Source organism: Coregonus clupeaformis, chromosome 11, assembly GCF_020615455.1.
Source record: "Coregonus clupeaformis isolate EN_2021a chromosome 11, ASM2061545v1, whole genome shotgun sequence".
Lineage (NCBI taxonomy): Eukaryota > Metazoa > Chordata > Actinopteri > Salmoniformes > Salmonidae > Coregonus > Coregonus clupeaformis.
This window is the reverse complement of record NC_059202.1, coordinates 42286404-42312201: the sequence shown is the minus strand read 5'-3', so window position 1 is coordinate 42312201 and position 25798 is coordinate 42286404. Positions and strand designations below refer to the sequence as shown.

General features: G+C 41.3%; 1 protein-coding gene and 1 long non-coding RNA gene across 6 annotated transcripts in view; both read right to left on the bottom strand.

Moving 5' to 3' along the window:
- LOC121555266 (membrane-associated guanylate kinase, WW and PDZ domain-containing protein 2) overlaps positions 1–25798 on the bottom strand; it is a 333480-nt gene that overhangs the window by 203056 nt on the left and 104626 nt on the right. The window lies entirely within an intron of this gene.
- Positions 11256–19201, bottom strand: LOC121555268. Its single transcript, XR_005997868.2, has 5 exons — positions 19036–19201; positions 18155–18241; positions 16160–16254; positions 15371–15544; positions 11256–11991 (listed from the first exon to the last, which is right to left on the bottom strand). It is a non-coding gene; the product is annotated as an uncharacterized LOC121555268 (long non-coding RNA).

The window sequence follows — 25798 nt, the reverse complement described above, 5'->3', positions numbered from 1 at the left end:
TTTATTTAACCAGGTAAGCCAGTTGAGAACAGGTTCTCATTTACAACTGCGACCTGGCCAAGATAAAGCATAGTAGTGCAATAACAAAAAAAACAACAACACAGAGTTACATATGGGGTAAAAAAACATAAAGTCAGAAATACAACGGAAAATATATATACAGTGTGTGCAAATGTAGCAAGTTATGTAGGTAAGGCAGTAAATAGGCTATAGTGCAGAATAATTACAATAGTATTAACACTGGAATGCTAGATGTGCAAGAGATTATGTGCAAATAGAGATACTGGGGTGCAAAATAGCAAAATAAATAACAATATAGGGATGAGGTAGTTGGGTGGGCTAATTTCAGATGGGCTGTGTACAGGTGCAGTGATCGGTAAGGTGCTCTGACAACTGATGCTTAAAGTTATTGAGGGAGATAAGAGTCTCCAGCTTCAGAGATTTTTGCAATTCGTTCCAGTCATTGGCAGCAGAGAACTGGAAGGAATGGCGGCCAAAGGAGGTGTTGGCTTTGGGAATGACCAGTGAGATATACCTGCTGGAGCGCAGACTACGGGTGGGTGCTGCTATGGTGACCAATGAGCTAAGATAAGGCGGGGATTTGCCTAGCAGTGATTTATAGATGGCCTGGAGCCAGTGGGTTTGACGACGAACATGTAGTGAGGACCAGCCAACAAGAGCGTACAGGTCACAGTGGTGGGTAGTGTATGGGGCTTTGGAGACAAAACGGATGGCACTGTGATAGACTACATCCAATTTGCTGAGTAGAGTGTTGGAGGCTATTTTGTAAATGACATCGCCGAAGTCAAGGATCGGTAGGATAGTCAGTTTTACGAGGGCATGTTTGGCAGCATGAGTGAAGGAGGCTTTGTTGCGAAATAGGAAGCCGATTCTAGATTTAACTTTGGATTGGAGATTCTTTATGTGAGTCTGGAAGTTGAGTTTACGGTCTAACCAGACACCTAGGTATTTGTAGTTGTCCACATACTCTAGGTCAGACCCGTCGAGAGTGGTGATTCTAGTCGGGTGGGCGGGTGCCAGCAGCGTTCGATTGAAAAGCATGCATTTAGTTTTACTAGTGTTTAAGAGCAGTTGGAGGCTACTGAAGGATTGTTGTATGGCATTGAAGCTCGTTTGGAGGTTTGTTAACACAGTGTCCAATGAAGGGCCAGATGTATACAAAATGGTGTCGTCTGCGTAGAGGTGGATCTGAGAGTCACCAGCAGCAAGAGCGACATCATTGATATACACGGAGAAAAGTGTCGGCCCAAGAATTGAACCCTGTGGCACCCCCATAGAGACTGCCATAGGTCCAGACAACAGGCCCTCCGATTTGACACACTGAACTCTATCTGAGAAGTAGTTGGTGAACCAGGCGAGGCAGTCATTTGAGAAACCAAGGCTATTTAGTCTGCCAATAAGAATGCGGTGGTTGACAGAGTCGAAAGCCTTGGCCAGGTCGATGAAGACGGCTGCACAGTACTGTCTATTATCAATCGCGGTTATAATATCGTTTAGGACCTTGAGCGTGGCTGAAGTGCACCCGTGACCAGCTCGGAAACCGGATTGCATAGCGGAGAAGGTACGGGGGTATTCGAAATGGTCGATTATCTGTTTGTTAACTTGGCTTTCGAATACTTTCGAAAGGCAGGGCAGGATGGATATAGGTCTGTAGCAATTTGGATCTAGAGTGTCACCCCCCTTTGAAGAGGGGGATGACCGCGGCAGCTTTCCAATCTCTGGGGATCTCAGACGTTATGAAAGAGAGGTTGAACAGACTAGTAATAGGGGTAGCGACAATTTCGGCGGCTAGTTTTAGAAAGAAAGGGTCCAGATTGTCTAGCCCAGCTGATTTGTAGGGGTCCAGATTTTGCAGCGCTTTCAAAACATCAGCTGTCTGAATTTGTGTGAAGGAGAAGCGGGGGGGCATGGGCAAGTTGCAGCAGAGGGTGCAGAGTTGGTGGCCGGGTTAGTGGTAGCCAGATGGAAAGCATGGCCAGCTGTAGCAAAATGCTTGTTGAAATTCTCGATTATTGTAGATTTATCGGTGGTGATAGTGTTTCCTAGCCTCAGTGCAGTGGGCAGCTGGGAGGAAGTGCTCTTATTCTCCATGGACTTTACAGTGTCCCAAAACTTTTTGGAGTTAGTGCTACAGGATGCAAATTTCTGTTTGAAAAAGTTAGCCTTTGCTTTCCTGACTGCTTGTGTATATTGGTTCCTAACTTCCCTGAAAAGTTGCATATCGCGGGGGCTATTTGATGCTAATGCTGTACGCCACAGGATGTTTTTGTGCTGGTCAAGGGCAGTCAAGTCTGAGGAGAACCAGGGGCTATATCGGTTCTTAGTTCTGTATTTTTTGAATGGGGCATGTTTATTTAAGATTGAGAGGAAATTACTTTTAAGGAACAACCAGGCATCCTCTACTGACGGAATGAGATCTATATCCATCCAGGATACCTGGGCCAGGTCAATTAGGAAGGCCTCCTCGCTAAAGTGTTTTAGGGAGCGTTTGACAGTGATGAGGGGTGGTCGTTTGACCGCGGACCCGTTACGGACGCAGGCAATAAGGCAGTGATCGCTGAGATCCTGGTTGAAGACAGCTGAGGTGTATTTAGAGGGTATGTTAGTCAGGATGATATCTATGAGGGTACCCATGTTTACGGATTTAGGGTTGTACCTGGTAGGTTCGTTGATAATTTGCGTGAGGTTGAGGGCATCTAGCTTGGATTGTAGGATGGCTGGGGTATTAAGCATATCCCAATTTAGGTCACCAAGCAGTACAAACTCTGAGGATAAATGGGGGCAATCAATTCACATATGGTGTCCAGGGCACAGCTGGGGGCTGAGGGGGGTCTGTAGCAAGCGGCAACAGTGAGAGACTTATTTCTGGAAAGGTGGATTTTTAGAAGTAGAAGCTCAAACTGTTTGGGCACAGACCTGGATAGTATGATAGAGCTCTGCAGGCTCTCTCTACAGTAGATTGCAACTCCACCCCCTTTGGCAGTTCTATCTAGACGGAAAATGTTATAGTTGGGGATGGAAATTTCAGAATTTTTGGTGGCCTTCCTGAGCCAGGATTCAGACACTGCTAGAACATCAGGGTTGGCAGAGTGTGCTAACGCAGTGAATAACTCAAACTTAGGAAGTAGACTTCTGACTTCTGACTTCTGACTTCTGAAGGTACATGCTGTGACATGGGCGAGCTTATGTCACATGCACACGCTGAATGGAAATCACTCACGCGCTCTCGACCGGGACCTGCTCGTTTATGCGGGGGAAATTATTTGCACCTGTTGAACATTGCCAGAAGAACAGAAGCAACAAGAAGAAGAGAAGCTGCAAGAACCTGAATATACCGTAGTGTTCAGCTTTGTACTGCACCAAACATGCAAGCAGTCTAAACTTGATAGATTTTTTGTTATTATGATTTTGTTATGAATTTTGTCATGGTGCACGTACACTACCGTTCAAAATGTTGGGGTCACTTAGAAATGTCCTTGTTTTCGAAAGAAAAGCTATTTTTTTTGTCTATTAAAATAACATCAAATTGATCAAAAAAGCCATATCTCAGACTGTCCATCTTAATATTTTATTTTTATTGGCCAGTCTGAGATATGGCTTTTTCTTTGCAACTCTACCTAGAAGGTCAGCATCCCGGAGTCGCCTCTTCACTGTTGATGTTGAGACTGGTGTTTTGCAGGTACTATTTAATGAATCTGGGAGTTTAGGATCTGTGAGGCGCCTGTTTCTCAAACTAGACACTAATGTATTTGTCCTCATGCTCAGTTGTGCACTGGGTCCTCCCACTCCTTTTTCTATTCTGGTTAGAGCCAGTTTGCGCTGTTCTGTGAAGGGAATAGTACACACAGCAATTTCTCGCATGGAATAGCCTTAATTTCTCAGAACAAGAATAGACTGATGAGTTTCAGAAGAAAGTTACTTGTTCCTGGCCATTTTGAGCCTGTAATCAAGCCCACAATTGCTGATGCTCCAGATACTCAACTAGTCTCAAGAAGGCCGGTTTTATTGCTTCTTTAATCAGCACAACAATTTTCAGCTGTGCTAACATAATTGCAAAAGGGTTTTCTAATGATCAATTAGCCTTTTAAAATGATAAACTTGGATTAGCAAACACAACGTGCAATTGGAACACAGGACTGATGGTTGCTGATAATGGGCCTCTGTACGCCTATGTAGATATTCCATTAAAAATCAGCTGTTTCCAGCTACAATAGCCATTTACAACATTAACAATACTGTATTTCTGATCAATTTGATGTTATTTTAATGGATTTTTTTTTTTGCTTTTCTTTCGAAAACAAGGACATTTCTAAGTGACCCCAAACTTTTGAACGGTAGTGTAGATTGATTAATAATTTGTGTTGTATCGGAAGCTAACGCGTAGCTAGCTAACATCAGCTAGCTTGAGCATATTGACAAGGCTCGTGGTTGTTTCCTAGTTATGCTTGTTTGCAAGTATAGCTATGAACACAATGTTTGATAAGATAGCTATTTATTGAGTGACATTCATTAAAATGCTATCAATAAGGCAACATAGCGACATAACTTCTGGTGGCACTAGCTAGCTAGCTATCTTGAATATACATGGATGTGACCGACCTAATGTGACTCCAGGTCAGCCTGGCTATAACTAGTTTGATTTACAAACTATCTAAGCCTATATTTACCTAATGTTAGTGATTGTCTATAGCTAGTAATATTAGCTATCTTGGTTAGCCCACATTGAATGTTATTGATTGAGTATAGCTACCTAGTAAGTGTGCGTCAAATTTGCATTAAATAGTTTTAACATTTTAATATCATGTGCACAAGTAGAGTGAAATGCCTTTCTTGCTAGCTCCAAACCCAACAATGCAGTAATCAATATCAATGTAGGACTGAAAATAGCAAAAGGTAGAACAAAAAGACATGATAAATAAAAATAAGAAGAACACGAGAAACTAAGAAGCTATATACAGGGTCAGTTCCAATACAATATTTACAATGTGCAGGGATACTGGAGTGACAGAGGTAGATATGCATAGCGGTAAGTTGACTAGGCATCAGGTTATACACTATACATACAAAAGTATGTGGACACCCCTTCAAATGAGTGGATTTGGCTATTTCAGCCACATCCGTTGCTGACAGGTATATAAAATCGAGTACACAGCCATGCAATCTCCATAGACAAACTTTGGCAGTAGATTGGCCTTGCTGAAGAGCTCAGTGACTTTCACCGTCATAGGGTGCCACCTTTCCAACAAGTCAGTTTGTCAAATTTCTGCCCTGCTAGAACTGCCCCGGTCAACTGTAAGTGATCGTATTGTGAAGTGGAAACGTCTAGGAGCAACAACGGCTCAGCCACGAAGTGGTAGGCCACACAAGCTCACAGAACGGGACCGCCGAGTGCTGAAGCGTGTAAACATCATCTGTCCTCGGTTGCAACACTCACTCCCAAGTTCCAAACTGCCTCTGGAAGCAACATCAGCACAATAACTGTTAGTTGGGAGCTTCATGAAATGGGTTTCCATGGGCGAGTAGCCGCACACAAGCCTAAGATCACCATGCGTAATGCTAAGCGCCGGCTGGAGTGGTGTAAAGCTCGCCTTCATTGGACTCTGGAGAAGTGGAAACACGTTCTATGGAGTGATTAATTTATTTATTTTATTTTATTTTACCTTTATTTAACTAGGCAAGTCAGTTAAGAACCAATTCTTATTTACAATGACGGCCTACATCGGCCAAACCCGGACGACGCTGGGCCAATTGTGCGCCGCCCTACGGGACTCCCAATCACGGCCGGTTGTGATACAGCCTGGAATCGAACCAGGGGGTCTGTAGTGACGCCTAAAGCACTGAGATGCAGTGCCTTAGACCACTGTGCCACTCGGGAGCCCGAGACAATTACGCTTCACCATCTGGCAGTCTGACGGACGAATCTGGGTTTGGCATTGCCAGGTGAACGCTACCTGCCCCAATGCATAGTGCCAACTGTAAAGTTTGGTGGAGGAGGAATAATGGTCTGGGGCAGTTTTTCATGGTTCGGCAAGGCCCCTTAGTTCCAGTGAAGGGAAATTGTAATGCTACAGCATACAATGACATTCTAGACGATTATGTGCTTCCAACTTTGTGGCAACAGTTTGGTGAAGGCCCTTTCCTGTTTCAGCATGACAATGCCCCCGTGCACAAAGTGAGGTCCATACAGAAATGGTTTGTTGACATCGGTGTAGAATAACTCTACTGGCCTGCACAGATCCCTGACCTCAACTCCATCGAACACCTTTGGGATGAATTGGAACACCGACTGCAAGCCAGGCCTAATCGCCCAACATCAGTGCCCGACCTCACTAATGCTCTTGTGGCTGAATGGAAGCAAGTCCCTGCAGCAATATTCCAACATCTAGAGTGGAGGCTGTTATAGCAGCAAAGTGGGGACCAACTCCATATTAATGCCCATGATTTTGGAATGAGATGTTCGACAAGCAGATGTCCACATACTTTTGATCATGTAGTGTATGATAAACTGAGTACTGTAGCAGCAGCGTAAATTATGATTGTATGTGAGTGCATGTGCGTGTGTGTACATTAGATTCAATATAAATGTGTGTGCATGATATGTATGTGTTGGAGTGTCAGTGGGTGTGAGTGTGTAGAGTCCTGTGAGTGTGCATAGAGATAGTGCAAAAAAGGGTAAACTCAGATAGTACATGTAGCCATTCTGTTAGCTACTTAGCAGTTGTATGGCTTGGGGATAGAAGCTGTTCAGGAGCCTGTTGGAGTCAGACTTGATGCACCGGTACTGCTTTCCGTCAGGAAGCAGAGACAATAGTCTATGGCTTAGGTGGCTAGAGTTCTTCTTTTCACACCGCCTGATTTAGAGGGCCTGGAAGACAGGGAGCTCAGCCCCAGTGATGTACTGGGCTGCCCACACCACCCTCTGTAGCACCATGCGATGGAGGGTGGTGCTGTTGCCATACCAAGCAGTGATGCAGCCAGTCAAGATGTTCTCAATGGTGCAGCTGTATACCTTTTTGAGGATTTGAGGGCCCATGCCAAACCTTTTCAACCTCCTGAGGGGGAAGAGCTCTGTCGCGCCTTCTTCACAACTGTGCGCGTGAGTGGATCATTTTAAGTCTTTAGTGATTTGGACACCGCTCCACTGCAGCCCCCTCGTTGTGGATGGTGGCGTGCTTGTTGTCCCGTTACCACACTGCCAGGTCACTGACCTCCTCCCTGTAGGCTGTCTCATCGTCGCTGGTGATCAGCTCTACCATTGTCGTGTCAGCAGCAAACTTGATGATGGTGTTGGAGTCGTGGCTGAACAGGGAGTACACGAGGGGACTAAGCACACACCCCTGAGGGGTCCCTGTGTTGAGGGTCAGCGTGGCAGAGGTGATGTTGCCTACACTCACCACCTGGGGGCGGCCCGCCAGAAAGTCCAGGATCCAGTTGCAGTGGGAGGTGTTCAGTGCCAGGGTCCTAAGCTTGGTGACAAGCTTGGAGGGGACATGGTGTTGAACGCTGAGCTGTAGTCAATGAACAGCATTCTCACATAGGTATTCCTCTTATCTAGGTGGGTGAGGGCAGTGTGGAGAGCAATTGAGATTGTGTCATCTATTGATCTGTTGGGGCGGTATGCAAATTGGAGTGGGTCTAGGGTGTCTGGGATGATGGAGTTGATGTGTGCCATAACCAGCCTTTCAAAGCACTTTCAGATGTGAGTGCTACAGGGTGGTAGTCATTGTGGCATGAAGCCTTAGAGGTTTTGAGAACAGGAATAATGGTAGTCATCTTAAGACGTGGAGATTACAGACTGGGAGAAGGAGAAGTTGAAAATTACTGTAAATATGCCTGCCAGCTGATCTGCGCATGCTCTGAGAACGCACCCTGGAATATCGTCTGACCCTGTGGCCTTGCGAGTGTTGACCTGATTAAAGACCTTAATGCACGTCGGCCTCTGAGTGTGAGATCACCAATCCTCTGGGTCGGCGGGGGCCCTCACGCATGGTACGGTGTTGTTATTCTCGAAACCTGCATAAAATGCATTGAGCTCGTCTGGAAGAGAGGTATCATTGGGCAGATCACAGCTAGGTCTTCCTTTGTAATCTGTAATGGACTGTAGCCCCTGCCACATGCGGCGGGCGTCGGAGCCTGTGTAATATAATTCCACCTTATTCATATATTGTCCTTTTGCTTGTTTGACGACTCTGCGGAGGTCATAGTGGGACTTCTTGTATTTGTTCCTGTCCTTAGTCATAGCCTCAGGGTTGTCTGCGATAGCCAGGTGTGCAGTAGTTCTGTCATTTAGTTAAGCGCCAACCTTGGTGTTAATCCAGGGCTTTCGATTGGGGAAGCAGTGAACCTTCACTGTGGGGACAACGATGCATTTCCTTACGAAGCCGGTGACGGAGGTGGTTAGCTCGTTGATGTTATCGGCGGCGACTCTGAACATATTCCAATAAGCGCTAGCAAAGCAGCCCTGTAGCATAACCTCAGATTCTGATTACCATTTCTCAACGGAGCGTGTCACAGGTACTTCCTGTTTGAGCTTCTGCAATTAAAACAGGAAGCAGCGGTACGGAGTCATAATCTGATTTGCCGAATGGCGGACGGGGGAGGGCCTTATATGCTTGCTTGTGGGTAGAGTAACAGTGGTCTAGGACTTTATCTCCCCTAGTGATGAAGAAGACGTGTTGATGGCAATTGGGCATCACGCATCTTAAATTAAAATATCCGGCGACAAGAAAAGCATCCTCTGCATGTACATTTTCCTGCTTGTTTATAGCCTTGTACAGTTCATTAAGTGCCAGCTTGTTATATATCGGTAACACTTTATTTGACGCATATAGTCATAACTTGTCATAACCTGTCATAATATTGCCATAACACTGTAATGACACATTTTTTTGACCTGTTGTGACATATAATGTGTTATTTTATGGCTGGTTATGACACCTACATAAGAGTGTCAAGACCACAAAACCTACCACGCAATGAAAACCATTCAATTAAACAATAGCGTTCTTGTAAACAGTAAAGTGTATTTTCTTAGTCCAAGTAAAGCGACACAAGATGGTCATAATGCTTCATGACAGTGTCATAAACTGTATAGCTAGTCCAGCTAATGAAACATGCAATGGTCATATTACCTTCATGACAGTATACAACACATCCATAAATCCACACTAACTTGAATTACCATGACAAGTAAAGAGGTAAAGTTTTATTTGACATGACACAATACACACAAAATATTACAATACATATAAAAAACACAGGAACATCATTTGTTTCATTTTTTTTACATACTAACCAGTGTTTCTCTGCACTAAACCACTCCATCTACTTTTGAACTTCTCCCATATTTTTTTCTTATAATTCAAGTATATAAATAAAGTACTCAAAAGGATAGTGTAAGCCTGTTGCATACAGTTTCATGTAAATTATAGGTAGTTTTGCGAGCCGATGTTAACTAGCGTTAGCATAATGACTGGAAGTCTACAAGTACACCTAGCATGCTACTGTACCTGTACATGTAGACTTCCAGTAATTGTGATAAGATGGCTAGCATCTGCTCACAAAACCACCCACAACTTCCTTCAAACCGCATACAAATGGTAATCCATGAGTTCACCTGACTCTGATTAAGTAGAAAAAGGTTTTAGTTGCCAAAATCTTACACTATCTCTTTAATGGTCAAAATATACAGGGCCTTCGAAAAGTATTCAGACCCCTTGACTTTTTCCACATGTTGTTATGTTATAGCCTTATTCGAAAATGGATTTAAAAAATAATAATCCTCAGCAATCTACACACAATACCCGATAATGACAAAGCGAAAACAGGTTTTTAATAAATGTTTGCAAATCTTTTACAAATAAAAAACAGAAATACCTTATTTACATAAGTATTCAGACCATTTGCTATGAGACTCGAAATTGACCTCAGGTGCATCCTGTTTCCATTGATCGTCCCTGAGATGTTTCTACAACTTGATTGGAGTCCACCTGTGGTAAATTCAATTGATTGGACATGATTTGGAAAGGCACACACCTGTCTATATAAGGTCCCACAGCTGACAGTGCATTTCAGAGCAAAAACAGAGCCAATAGGTTGAAGGAATTGTCCGTAGAGCTCCGAGACGGGATTGTGTCGAGGCAGAGATCTGGAGAAGGGTACCAAAAAATGTCTGCAGCATTGAAGGTTCCCAAGAACACAGTGGCCTCCATCATTCTTAAAAGGAAGAAGTTTGGAACCACCAAGACTCTTCCTAGTGCTGGCCGCACGGCCAAACTGAGCAATCGGGGGAGAAGGGCCTTGGTCAGGGAGGTGACCAAAAACACGATGGTCACTCGCTGACAGAGCTCTAGAGTTCCTCTGTGGAGATGGGAGAACCTTCCAGAAGGAAAACCATCTCTGCAACACTCCACCAATCAGGCCTTTACGGTAGAGTGGCCAGATTGAAGGCACTCCTCAGTAAAAGGCACGTGACAGCCCACTTGGAGTTTTCCAAAAGGAACCTAAAGACTCTCAGACCATGAGAAACAAGATTATCTGGTCTGCTGAAACCAAGATTGAACTCTTTGGCCTGAATGCCAAGCGTCACGTCTGGAGGAAACCTGGCACCATCCTTACAGTGAAGCATGGTGGCAGCATCATTCTATGGGGGTGTTTTTCAATGGCAGGCACTGGGAGACCTGTCAAGATCCAGGCAAAGATGAACGGAGCAAAGTAAAGAGAGATCCTTGATGAAAACCTGCTCCAGAGTGCTCAGGACCTCAGACTGGGGCGACAGGACAATGACCCTAAGCACACAGCCAAGACAACGCAGGAGTGGCTTCGGGAGAAATCTCTGAATATCCTTGAGTGGCCCAGCCAAAGCTCGGACTTGAACCTGATGGAACATCTCTGGAGAGACCTGAAAATAGCTGTGCAGCAACACTCCCCATCCAACCTGACAGAGCTTGAGAGGATCTGCAGAGAAAAATAGGAGAAACTCCCCAAATACATGTGTGCCAAGCTTATAGCGTCATACCCAAGAAGACTTGAGGCTGTAATTACTGCCAAAGGTGCTTCAACAAAGTACTGAGTAAAGCGTCTGAATACTTATTTAAATGTGATATGTATGTTTGTTTAAAAAAATATATAAATTAGCAACAATTGCAAAAAAACTGTTTTTGCTTTGTCATTATGGGGTATTGTGTGATTATTCGAATCCATTTTAGAATAAGGCTGTAACCTAACAAAACGTGGAAAAAGTCAAAGGGTCTGAATACTTTCCGAAGGCACTGTATATATTTTAGGAGCGCTTGTGCCATTTGTTATGTAAATCAGGTTACAATTGAGCTGCTAGGGAGGTTGGAGTTGGGGGAAAAAGTAGCCTGGAGCCTGCGTCTGAGTGTTGTAAGTACATAGAACATAAAAGTGGCCATTTCAACAAAACTGAGCCAACTTTGTGTGTTTGTGCAGTCTTTGTGTGTGTGTATTGTAACCATAGAAACACAATGGTGCACTCGGCCCCTGTTGTGGAGCTCAGACAGCAGTCACAAATCCAGACAGACAGAGAGTCAGTGAGAGAGGGACAGAGAGAGAGAGAGAGAGAGCGCGCGAGAGAGGGGTGGGGTAGAACAGAGAGCAGAAGTGCGTTAGAGTGCGTCCAGAATTGCACACTTACACACAACACACACAGGGACACAGGTTAAACCATTTTGTATGCAATGAGAAGGAGGGCCCCCTTATCTTTCATCCTCTGAATTTTCTCCACAACCTCCCCGGTTATTACAGCACCACAAATGTGGATGTACTCCGACATCTTCTAGCCCTTCAGTCTTTTAATTGTAGAGAAGACATTGGGGTCAGCCAGGTGGAGCTCTGCAATAGGGGCTGTGCGTGCCACTGTGTTGCCACTGTGTTTCCTCATGGACCCGAATTTCTGGAAGACCGTCAGACACTTCTGAAATCTCTTAATCATCGGTCCGCTGTCGCACACTGTAGAAACAAATAATATTATTCAGTTGTGATATCCCAAGGACGAGGAGAGGAGACGGGGGACAAGTCTGGCCCACCCAACTAGGAAATTATGCGGTCAAGGACTACAGGTCAAACTAAGATGCAGAGCATCAGGGTTTATATACATTTTGACAGATGGAATTTCATGACTTTTCCATGACTTCTCACCAAATTTCCATGGCCAACAATTAGCGATGTCTCTATGTACTGTGCGTTTATAAAAGTAAGCATAACTGTGTTATCGTCACTGGGAGGCTGTTCTCTTATCCCATGTAGCCTCCCATCTCCTGTCGTTGTGTAAGGCACGTAGCCCTTTCCACTCACACCCCCTGCCATCCCGTTGGTTGAAAATTGCAGATTTTGTCATTGATAAGTGCCTCAATTGGAACGCAGTGGCTGTAGAGTAACATGCTATACATGATGTCAGAGGTCTGGTTCTCCGCTTCACAGCGCTGTATCGGTTTTGACTGACAGCCTTTATAAACTTAGTTGCCCCCATCCCTCCAGCTAATTGCGCAACTTTTGCAAATGCTTTGTTGTCTGAGTGAGGGGAATGCTGTAAACCGAGAGGAGTCGATGTGTTCTGAAAGATGAGACGTTAAGGATTATAATAAAAAATGCTTTGATGTCATACATGCAAAACACACACACCCGTTTCCATATTTGAAAACTCATGTAATTTACAGTATCAATGCTTATGATCGCTATGTTTGATCCACAGTTACAAGGATGACTTGCGTTATACCCTGGATTGTCCTGAACAGAATGAGCCTATGTTTGTCGTATTGTGAAAAAGAATTGCAGCACTTGAATTTACTCATGACTCCATTCTATGTGCACCAAAATTACAATATGTTTGTCTGAGGTGCCTATTGAAAGCCTAACACTGTAAGATCGTATTTTATAACTTAGCTAGCCATATTCGCAATAGAATAAACTTTCAAATTATGCTCACCTGACCCAGATTGCGATTTATAATGGAACGTTTTTGGATTGCGTAAATAACAACAGTAATTGTGTGATGGTGGGAACTACAAGTGTGCTTGCTCTAGTTACTCAATGGCACAGCTAGGAGAGCTCAAAAAATAACCTCACAGTCGAAGTCTCTTTCCTTGCGTCATAAAAGTGCATTGTAATTACTTAGGAACTGTGCACAGTTTGGAGAGGTGTGTGGCCACTTGGAAAAATCAGCTAGACCTCTCAATCAAACCCTTCTAATAGTTTTTTTCTTATCTTGCACCTACTCCAAAATGTTAATTAATATTCTTATTATCTTACTAAATGTTTCCAGAGTATTTTTTTATTTTGTTATTGACAAATGCTGTTAAAGGAAAGTAAATGTAAAATGCACATGAAATCAACAGTGTAATGTTTGGATGCAGTCTTGTGAACTGTTGTGTTCTCACCTTTGGTCTGATAATTTCCCCATAATCTCCAGTGTTCACTTTCAATTGCTTCCATGGTCATGTACAGTGCATTCGGAAAGTATTCAGACCCTTTGACTTTTTCCACATTTTGTTACGTTACAGCCTTATTCTAAAATTGATTACATTGTTTCCCCCCCTCATCAATCTACACAAAATACCCCATAATGACTAAGCAAAAACAGGTTTTTAGAAATGTTTGATAATTTTACTAAAAATAAACAACTGAAATATCACATTTACATAAGTATTCAGACCCTTTACTCAGTACTTTCTTGAAGCACCTTTGGCAGCGATTACAGCCTACAGTCTTCTTGGATATGACGCTACAAGCTTGGCACACCTGTTTTTGGGGAGTTTCTCCCTTTCTTCTCTGCAGATCCTGCAGGTCTGTCAGGTTGGATGGGGAGCGTTGCTGCACAGCTATTTTCAGGTCTCTCCAGAGATGTTCGATCAGGTTCAAGTCCGGGCTCTGGCTGAGCCACTCAAGGACATTCAGAGACTTGTCCTGAAGCCACACCTGTGCTGTCTTGGCTGTGTGCTTAGGGTATCCCTGTCCTGTTGGAAGGTGAACCTTCGCCCCAGTCTGCGGTAGTGAGTGCTCTGGAGCAGGTTTTCATCAAGGAACTCTCTTTACTTTGCTCCACTCATCTTTGCCTCGATCCTGACTAGTCTCCCAATCCCTGCCACTGAAAAACATCCTCATAGCATGATGCTACCACCACCATGCTTCACCGTAGGGATGGTGCCAGATTTCCTCCAGACGTGACGCTTGGCATTCAGGCCAAATAATTAAATCTTGTTTCTCATGGTCTAAGAGTCTTTAGGTGCCTTTTGGCAAACTCAAAGTGGGCTGTCATGTGCCTTTTACTGAGGAGTGGCTTCCGTCTGGCCACTCTACCATAAAGGCCTGATTGGTGGAGTGATTGGTTATCCTTCTGGAAGGTTCTCCCATCTCCACAGAGGAACTCTAGAGCTCTGTCAGAGTGACCATCGGGTTCTTGGTCACCTCCCTGACCAAGGCCCTTCTTCCCCGATTGCTCAGTTTGGCCGGGCGGCCAGCTCTAGGAAGAGTCTTGGTGGTTCCAAACGTCTTCCATTCACAAATGATGGAGGCAACTGTGTTCTTGGTACCCTTCCCCAGATCTGTGCCACGACACAATCCTATCTCAGAGCTCTATGGACAATTCCTTCAACCTCATGGCTTGGTTTTTGCTTTGACATGCACTGTCAACTGTGGGACCTTATATAGACAGGTGTGTGCATTTCCAAATCATGTCCAATCAATTGAATTTACCACAGGTGGACTCCAATCAAGTTGTATAAACATCTCAAGGATGATCAATGGAAACAGGATGCACCTGAGCTCAATTTTGAATCTCATAGCAAAGGTTCTGAATACTAACATAAATAAGGTATTACTGTTTTTTATTTTTCATAACTTTGCAAAATTTGCTTCGTCATTATGGGTTACTGTGTGTAGTTTGCTGAGGATTTTATTTTATTGAATCCATTTTATAATAAGGCTGTATCGTAAAACATGTGGAAAAAGTAAAGGGGTCTGAATACTTTCAAAAGGCACTGTATTTGCTTTTTATGGTTCTTCTGTTAAAAACATTTTAATTTTGCCCTATCCACATAGGTCAAATTCCACAAGTGTAAGGGGTTAACCCCCGACAAAGTAGAATACCGGTTAGGCAACTGTATAAAACACATAGTCAACAATATACTATATAACATAGACAAAGAGCTGGTTTGCTATCCCTGCAAGACATTACCAATAACCTGAATGAAATCCAACCTTGCAGATAAAATAAAACAAATCTAGAAAAGGTACATTTCCTAAATAAATACATATTAAATGTTGAAGGGATGGATGGAGAGACAAAGACACAGAGAGAGAGAGAGAGAGAGAGAGAGAGAGAGAGACTTACATCTGAGACGAAGAGGTTGCTCTTTCTTCTTCTTCATCATCTTGTGTTGCTTCTTGCTCTGACTTGCTGCCTCCTCATCGGAGATGTCCTCATTGGAGGAGCTGTCATCATCATCATCATCATCATCATCATCATATTCATCCTCTTCCTCCTTACTCCCTGAGATGTAGACACCTGCAAATTGTATAATTTATTCAAGCAACAATCCTGTTTTGAAGTAAGACCAAAAGATAATCTACACATGCCCAACTCAGTATGCTTGACTGTCTGTATAATCTGACATCCCATCCTCACGAACCACCTTAGTCATGACAGACCTTTCCAAGGCTTTTGACCAAATAGATTACACCAACAGGTAGTCTTTCTTACAATTAGTACATGTGCTTCTAAGTCGAAACATTTCAAAGCACACAAAGAAGTTTGGGAGGAAATGTTATAGTATTTGAAGGATACTGTTTGATAATAAATGACTAAAAGGGTTTGAGAATCTAATGTTTTTGGACTGTTCCATTCTCAATCAAGCACAATGTACCCTCAAATAAAACTACTATAACCAACCAACCAACCAATAAATATGAAATAATATTGAAACTTTAATTCAATAATAGAAACAAAATAAGAAGAGATTGCAATATCCATAATTACAGCAAACTGTGGCAAACATAACTAAACAGGTTATTGGGGAATGTGTGTGTGTGTGTGTGTGTGTGTGTGTGTGTGTGTGTGTGTGTGTTTGCGTGCATGCATGCGTGCGAGCGAGCGAGAGAGAGAGAGTCCAGTCAGGCCCACCTTTTGATCATGAGACATAACTTCATCTTTAGCAGGCAGCTGGCCCCTCAGTTTGTTTATCTCGGACATTGCAGTAGGGGATTTATAATTGGCTTCTGCAACAAAGTATAAAATCATCCCACTTAGCAACATTTTATTGGAGTGCACATTATACCTCTATCTCACACGGTCTCTGATTTTGGAGGAGGCCTTCGCTCTCATTTCTAAATTGGATAAAGTAGATTGAGTGTTGTCTCAGTCCTGACACTGAAAGACAATATTTTGCCCAAATGTCATGAGATCATATTGCATTGTGTTTTTTAACATCATGATGACATAACATGATTGTTAAGTTCATGTTTTAAATAGCCCTATAATTCTGTAATAACGGTGCTATCTCTCTGTTATTAGTGTGCCTGCGCAGTAAGTTTCAGTTACTGTTGGACTGTTAACCAATGTTAAACCAATGTTATCCAAAGATAAGACAACTTGGATAAGGTTTACCAATGTTTACTCAACAGTATCATCACAGTACATACTGTAGTAATAATAAATAATAATAATATGCCATTTAGCAGACGCTTTTATCCAAAGCGACTTACAGTCATGCGTGCATACATTTTTGTGTATGGGTGGTCCCAGGGATCGAACCCACTACCTTGGCGTTACAAGTGCCGTGCTCTACCAGTTGAGCTACAGAGGACCACTAGTGGTAGTGGTCATTACACTCAGGCCCGGTCCAACAGTAACTGAAACTTACTGCGCTGGCGCACTAATACCAGACGGTATTAATTACAGAAGAATAGGGCTATTTAAAACCTGAACTAAACAATGATTACAGAACATAATGATGTGGTATATTAGAGATTTGGTACAGTTTTCTCTTTTGCACCGAAAAACAAGGAGGGATCAAATCTGAAGGCGGGCCAGAATAACAATTGTCCTAGAGGTCATCATATGTCAAAAAAGAGTTAAGACTGACTTTAGTGTTGTTATGTTGTAATAGTGGCTATATTGCTTTGCTTGTTTATTACTTTTAAACCTCTAAAGTAACAGTCGATGCATAATATAGAAAAATTAAGAAATGGCAAATTATTGATGTGTCGAAATTTCTGTTTTTGCTCATATAATGAAAGTGCAGGCCCCAATTTACGTATTTGAGTACCCCTGGACTTTGTTTGAATTTGCCCCAGTGGCTCCACATCTTCAATAGATGGGTCATCATCTGTTTTTAAATAAAGAACAGAACTCAATAAAGACTCAAGTTAAACAATGTTTTAAAGTCTGTCTCACAGTTATCCTTTGGCCTGTCTGAAAGTTACCGAGGGATTAGGGGCTATGGATTGTTTTTAGACCTAGCACAAGCTTAAGTGAATCATGGGCACGTGAGCTGCCAAAACCCCTGGGTCCGTGTTGTTGGACTAGACACTGACAGCAGAGGACATCATAGCTCAAAACCGAACATGGACAGACTTCAGTGTTAGTATGGTGCAAATTGGCCTATTTTGCTTTGATTGTTTATTACTTCTAAACTTTAAAAGAAACAGCTGATATATACTACAACTACCCTTGTTTTGTTTCAAGGTGCAATATTCAGAAATTGCTCTGCCATTTCATGGTTGCTAAAATTTGAATATTTCAGTTTATGTGACAAAACAAGCAGTCATTGTGTAGAGTATCATTGTACCATCTAAACCACTGTGAAATATATTTTCCATAACCAAAAATATTGTATTTTCAGCTGTTTGAAGCTGGTTTACAAAACCGAAAGTAAAAGATGCAAAAACAAAGCATAGAAATAGTGCACATAGAACATATCTACCGCTTCTTAGACATGCTTACAATGAGAATGACAGATCTATAACACAGAATTTGGTCAGGTAGCCCAAAAATGTACATATTGTAGCTTTAAGTTAAAGTTCATTTATAATATATCAAAAACCAAAAAGGGCTAAATGTTGACGTGTAGAAATGCCTGTTACTGCTCATATAATTGAAGTGTGGGCCCAAACCTACCCATTACTTCACCTTGAGTAGTCCTGGACTTTGCTGGCTTTGTCTTTGCCATTCATTTCCCTTTCGAGGAGGAAGATGGATCATCATCTGTTAAACAGACGAGGAAGATGGATAATCATCTGTTAAGCAGACTCAAGTTAAACAATGTTTTTCATAGTTTATCATGCAGTGGTATTATAGGCTTTCTTTCATACATTTAGCATTTTAAGGAGTTGGCATCATCTAGACGTATTCCTCTATGGCTCCACATCCTGCTATTTTACAATGCCCACAGTCACTAATAGAAAACAAAGTACTCAAGATCACACAGACTGCCATTAAAACACTCCCCTCCTATCCAGCCTCAGATACACGGGATCCTGCTGTGCAAAAAGGCATGCTTTGGCTAGAGCTTTGTTCCTTTTGCCATCACTGAGCTCAACAAACTTCCCTCCTGATAACTACCATGAAGTTATGTTATGTCATAATGTCTTGTCTAGATGTCACCTTTATGATGGTGGTGGGTTGAGTGTGATGACGTTTTTTAAATATAATGATGATGTTAACTGTTGGTGAATATACAGTAGTTTACTGTACAGGCTGTGAAAACAAATGTCCTCTTTGAGGACAATATAGATATATCTATCTATCTATCTATCTATCTATCTATCTATCTATCTATCTATCTATCTATCTATCTATCTATCTATCTTGAGTAAGGTCCTGATTGACATTAAAACCCATGCTAAATATTAATAATTGTATCAAAGGACATTATTCCAATATCTCACGGATAACATTAAACAAATCTAGAGTATATTATTGTTGTTTTGGTTGACAAATTAAACCTGGTTCCAAAAGTAATGGTAACATTACTGCAAAGGGAAAAAATAAATACTCACCCTGCCAAAGCAGTTGAACTGCAATTGAACAGCAGATGGCGCTGTGCCACTGGCCTGTGCACCTGCCTCGCATGCGTTCATCTTTTCTTGGCGCTCATTCTTCTGCCTCGGAACCCATTCTGTAATTTTCAAAAAAGGACCTGTAGGGGTAGCCTAAGTTTTGGCCAATTAATATTTATTAGATGAAAAGATAAAAAATGAGAAAAGGGTCATTCCTCATTCATTTGATTTAAACCTGACATTTAAAAAAAAACACATAGGCTAAACATTTAGCTTTTTTGTTTTCAGTGTCTAAAGAAAATATTGAATAAGGAGAAACAGAACAATGGTTTGTTTATTCAAATGTTGTGTTTTAGATTATCGGTTTCCATGCACCGTAAACTATGTTTTGACCAATTAATTGTCTATTCGTATCTTAACACGAACCCGTCGGGAACCGACAATATAATTGTGGATAGGCTCCATAACATGCAAGCGATCACTACAAGATTTAGTGCCAACTGCTACTATTAGCTTAGGCTACACAACATAACCACTTGATTTTACAGAAAGCATGAATGTCCTTCGATATTCCATTATAGAGGCTTTTAATCATGGGCAAGCAGCCTCGGTCGGGTGAAATTTGCGCGTCATGACCAATGATCTAGCCTATTCAGTGGTCATGACCAACGGAGAACAGTTTTTAGTTTAGCCTATGTGAGGATCTGGACAGTTCTGATGAGCCTAAGCTACATCAATAATTTGGTATGATATATAAAAAAATGAGCTCTGTCCATGGCCCCCTGAGCATATATGGTGCATCCTTTGAAACTCTGATGCCGTGCGTAAAGACCTGACCTGTCGATCTCCTGGACTGCGTCACCTTGTGTTCTCTACACAGTCGCAGGGAAAAGTGCCTCACATTTTGAAAACCAAATTGGCAATGAGGTAGGGGCTATTGGCTATGGTTTACAACGTTTATGGCTATTTGTCAAAGGCTTCAGCGTTTTTGAATGATTTCAAAGCGGAATCACATAGGCCTACCTCAACCACATTGCTATTTTATTTGCTACGCCGTTATTCCTTTACTTTTTAAGGCTGGTGAAGTATTCCTTTTTGTTGGATTACAAATGACTTTGAGTTTACGTGCTTTTACCGACACGTCACTGACGGATTGGATTACTATCGAATTGAGTTGCGTGTAGGGCGGGACTTGGACTTTTAACGGTGATTGGTTGATTTAGTTAAGACTCATAGGGTTGGGACTCTATTGTATAAAGAAAGTGGTTCCTGTTGTCTTTATCTGACCTTTCAGACAATACATTTTGTACTTTTGCATATCTGTGTGATTATTTTGTTCAAATTTCATACATCAGGGATATAAGGAATAACAAAGGGCTTCAGTTTCTCTATAGTTATTTTTTGTTTTCAATATGAACATGTTTTTCGTAGCATCTCATTGCTGTGAATCAGGGTGAACATTATAAATAAATAACCCCATAAAAAAAACTAACAATTTCAAATGGACTGGACAGCCCTGTTAAAAGACACGTGCTGAGAGTTCTGGATGAGAGGCAGGGAACCGAAATCTCTGTGTCTGTCACCACAACAGAACATGGTTTTACAATAACATGGAAATAACAAATATAGGCCTTGTTTAATTAAACAAGAATCATTGCGTGCATGTGTCTCTTTTAACGGGGGATTAATAATTTAATAAATTATTATTACATTTTCATGAGACCGATCTGGGTGAGAAAAAGGTGAAATACATGGTTAAAAAAATATATATATATATTAACATGGTTAAATAAAGATAAAGGTTAAATATAGGCTATGGTCTTTGTGACTGTGTGCTGCAAATATGCATGCACTTTCATTACAAAAACAGTATTAGGCCTATGTTATTGCATTTGTTGCTTTTGTAGAGGAGTGTGAAATTAAGTCAAATTCCAAAAATACTATTCTAACAAAAACTATTTTAAATGGCTTTATTATACAGATACAAACACCATAGGGTATGCATTTAAATTAGGGTACTAGAGGGTAACTAGCCCCCTGGGGTAACTGGCCCTCCCCCTGTAATTCACATTAAGACCACAAGATGTCACCAAATTATTTCCCCAACAATTTCCCAGACTGCCACTGCTCTTGCTCAACAAAAATGTTCTGTGATTTTGGACATAGTTCAACAAAATGATTTTGTGGTAAGTTTATCTTTTTTTGGGAAAAAGTTGTAAATATATTCCAATGAAGTTAGAGCTATATATATATATATATATATATATATATATATATATATTAAAAAAATAATATACAAATAGGAAAGACTTAAGATAAATAATCTACTTGTTAGAGAGAAACATTTAGATCATATTTTTGTAAAGTAGTAATATGTTGGATGTGTGTGTTGGGGGCTAGTTACCCCTTTATGGTTATGAATGTGTTTCTACCTGTCATTTAGACAATGACTAGCCCAGTTACCTCTAGTTTATGCTAACTTACTAGCTAGCAACTTCATTAGCAGTAAATGTTAGCCAGCTACAGTGGGGGAAAAAAGTATTTAGTCAGCCACCAATTGTGCAAGTTCTCCCACTTAAAAAGATGAGAGAGGCCTGTAATTTTCATCATAGGTACACGTCAACTATGACAGACAAAATGAGGGAAAATGATTTTTAATGAATTTATTTGCAAATTATGGTGGAAAATAAGTATTTGGTCAATAACAAAAGTTTCTCAATACTTTGTTATATACCCTTTCTTGGCAATGAAAGGTCAAACGTTTTCTGTAAGTCTTCACAAGGTTTTCACACACTGTTGCTGGTATTTTGGCCCATTCCTCCATGCATATCTCCTCTAGAGTGATGTTTTGGGGCTGTCGCTGGGCAACACGGACTTTCAACTCCCTCCAAAGATTTTCTATGGGGTTGAGATCTGGAGACTGGCTAGGCCACTCCAGGACCTTGAAATGCTTCTTACGAAGCCACTCCTTCGTTGCGGTGTTTGGGATCATTTTCATGCTGAAAGACCCAGCCACGTTTCATCTTCAATGCCCTTGCTGATGGAAGGAGGTTTTCACTCCAAATCTCATGATACATGGCCCCATTCATTCTTTCCTTTACACGGATCATTCATCCTGGTCCCTTTGCAGAAAAACAGCCCCAAAGCATGATGTTTCCACCCCCATGCTTCACAGTAGGTATGGTGTTTTTTGGATGCAACTCAGCATTCTTTGTCCTCCAAACACGACGAGTTGAGTTTTTACCAAAAATATCTATTTTGGTTTAATCTGACCATATGACATTCTCCCAATCCTCTTCTGGATCATCCAAATGCACTCTAGCAAACTTCAGACGGGCCTGGACATGTACTGGCTTAAGCAGGGGGACACGTCTGGCACTGCAGGATTTGAGTCCCTGGTGGCATAGTGTGTTACTGATGGTAGGCTTTGTTACTTTGGTCCCAGCTCTCTGCAGGTCATTCACTAGGTCCCCCCGTGTGGTTCTGGGATTTTTGCTCACCGTTCTTGTGATCATCTTGACCCCACGGGGTGAGATCTTGCGTGGAGCCCCAGATCGAGGGAGATTATCAGTGGTCTTGTATGTCTTCCATTTCCTAATAATTGCTCCCACAGTTGATTTCTTCAAACCAAGCTGCTTACCTATTGCAGATTCAGTCTTCCCAGCCTGGTGCAGGTCTACAATTTTGTTTCTGGTGTCCTTTGACAGCTCTTTGGTCTTGGCCATAGTGGAGTTTGGAGTGTGACTGTTTGAGGTTGTGGACAGGTGTCTTTTATACTGATAACAAGTTCAAACAGGTGCCATTAATACAGGTAACGAGTGGAGGACAGAGGAGCCTCTTAAAGAAGAAGTTACAGGTCTGTGCGAGCCAGAAATCTTGCTTGTTTGTAGGTGACCAAATACTTATTTTCCACCATAATTAGCAAATAAATTAATTACAAATCCTACAATGTGATTTTCTGGATTTTTTTTTTCTCAATTTGTCTGTCATAGTTGACGTGTACCTATGATGAAAATTACAGGCCTCTCATCTTTTTAAGTGGGAGAACTTGCACAATTGGTGGCTGACTAAATACTTTTTTCCCCCACTGTAGTTAGTTAGCATAAGTTGCTAGGAGTGCTAGCTAGCAACCTTACTACCAGGGTAAAATACATAAAAAATATAATGTAACTTAATTGCAGTTGTAAATGTTTCCACTAGTGACTGATTGCTTTACAATTAATGTTCCTTTATAGCCTTTTAGCTATTTTACACAGCATTTTATGTCATATAGCTAGATAGCTAGCTACGTTTTTAAGAGAGAGCTTTTCAATTGGCATCTCTCCCCGTTTTCAGTCACAGGTGGGGACTGAATTAGGTGTGAGCAGTACAGGACGTGGGCTCATGAGTTGTGCTCCAATTTTACTGGGGATAGCTTTATTCGTGACCTATGTACAAATGAAATGTTATATTCCAATGTTATTAGTTATATTCCATTCCAATATTATTTTCCAACAAATATATATATTTTTTTAATGAATTAAAAACAACTACTGAAAACATTTTGCTCCTGAATGTCATTTTAAAGACTGCTGGGATTTAAAATATTGCATTATTCAAATCATATTTAGTGTGATTGTACATAATGGATTGTATGGAAAAGGAACAAATTAACAAACAAAGAAAATTAATGTGCAGGTGAGTTAAAAAGAGGGACTTAACATCAAATCTCCTCATAGTGTAGATATTAATGGTGACATGTGCAACACCATTTCCCCCCCACCCCCATATTTTATTTAAATAATTAAAATAAGACAACTAGACTTAACTTTTAAGTATTCCTTTCTAAAGAATTTCTAAATAAAACTGATTAAATGGATTTTAACACACTTGTGTGAAACCCTATGCCATAGTCTTCTACCGGGGTAACTGGCAACCCCGGGGGCCAGTTACCCCGGTACTTAAAAAAAATGCCCTTTTCTAAAAACAACATTTCATGAAATAACTCAAAAAGTGTAATATGTAGCAATATATTTTCCTTTATAGTTTATTCGCCTAAACATGACCTTCACTTTGGATGAACCGGGTCTCTGCACTGTAGCCTATAGCATCCACTTGAATCACCCAGTTTTCCTAACCACACACGTTCATTTTTCAAACTACACAAGTTAGCCTACATTTAAAAAAATTTAATAACCAAAGCCATATAAACATTTGAAATTGAAAAATTGGTACTCAGTTTATAGGCTAGACTGAGTGGATCAGAGAATTGAGAAATTGAAACATTGAAAATAATATTATATTATACTATAATATTAAATTATTGGATTGATAAGCGTTCCATGAACCCTGTTCTGGCCAAACTCTGAAAATCGAAAAACGCACCAGGTATTTGCCCGTTGTGCAGACGTTGCAATAGATCCAACTTGTAAGTCGCTCTGGATAAGATGACTAAATGACTAAAATGTAAATGTATATGTAATAATAGTATTGTGTTATTACATTTGGTACGCAGATTCCTGAGTAGCATTTAATATCATTACATAAGCCGCAATTCAGCCGTTAATAAAAGGGACTTTCAGCAGACTTCTAGGGAAGGTCATTTAACAAGCACAGCACTTACACAGATGACTGATGATTGGCTGAGAGAAATTGATGATAAAAAGATTGTGGGGGCTGTTTTGTTAGACTTCAGTGCGGCTTTTGACATTATTTATCATATCCTGCTGCTGGAAAAATGTGTGTTATGTCTTTACATCCCCTGCTATATTGTGGATAAAGAGTTACCTGTCTAACAGAACACAGAGGGTGTTCTTTAATGGAAGTCTCTCCAAAACAATCCAAGTAGAATCAGGAATTCCTGAATTCTAGGCCCCTTACTTTTTTCAATATTTACTAATGACATGCCACTGGCTTTGAGTAAAGCCAGTGTGTCTATATATGCGGATGACACAACACTATACACGTCAGCTACTACAGCTACTGAAATGACTGCAAAACTTAACAAAGAGCTGCAGCTAGTTTCAGAATGGGTGGCAAGGAATATGTTAGTCCTAAATATTTCAAAAAGTATTGTATTTGGGACAAATCATTCACTAAACCATAAATCTCAACTAAATATTGAAATAAATAATGTGGAGATTGAGCAAGTTGAGGTGAATAAACTGCTTGGAGTAACCCTGGATTGTAAACTGTCATGGTCAAAACATGTTGATACAACTCTATCTAAGATGGGGAGAAGTCTGTCCATAATAACCGTTGATCTCCCTTCTTAACAACACTATCAACAAGTCAGGTCCTACAGGCCCTAGTTTTGTCACACCTGGGATACTGTTCAGTCATGTGCCGCAAAGAGGGACTCAGGAAAATTACAATTGTACACGGAGAGCTAACATTAATTATATGCATGTCAATCTCTCATAGCTCAAAGTGGAGGAGAGATTGACTTCATCACTACTTGTTTTTGTAAGAAGTGTTGACAAGCTGAATGCTCCAAGCTGTCTGTTTAAACTACTAGCACACAGCACGGACACCCATGCATACCCCACAAGACATGCCACCAAAGGTCTCTTCACAATCCAAGTCCAGAACAGACTATGGGAGGCGCACAGTACTACATAGAGCCATGACTCCATATCAGGTAACTGATTTTAAAAACATATAAAAATCCACCATATTGAACAGCGGAGACTGTGAAGAGACACACACACAGGTACAGACACGCATACACGCACACAAACGCTAGCACACACACTCTACACATTTTGTATTGTAGATATGTGGT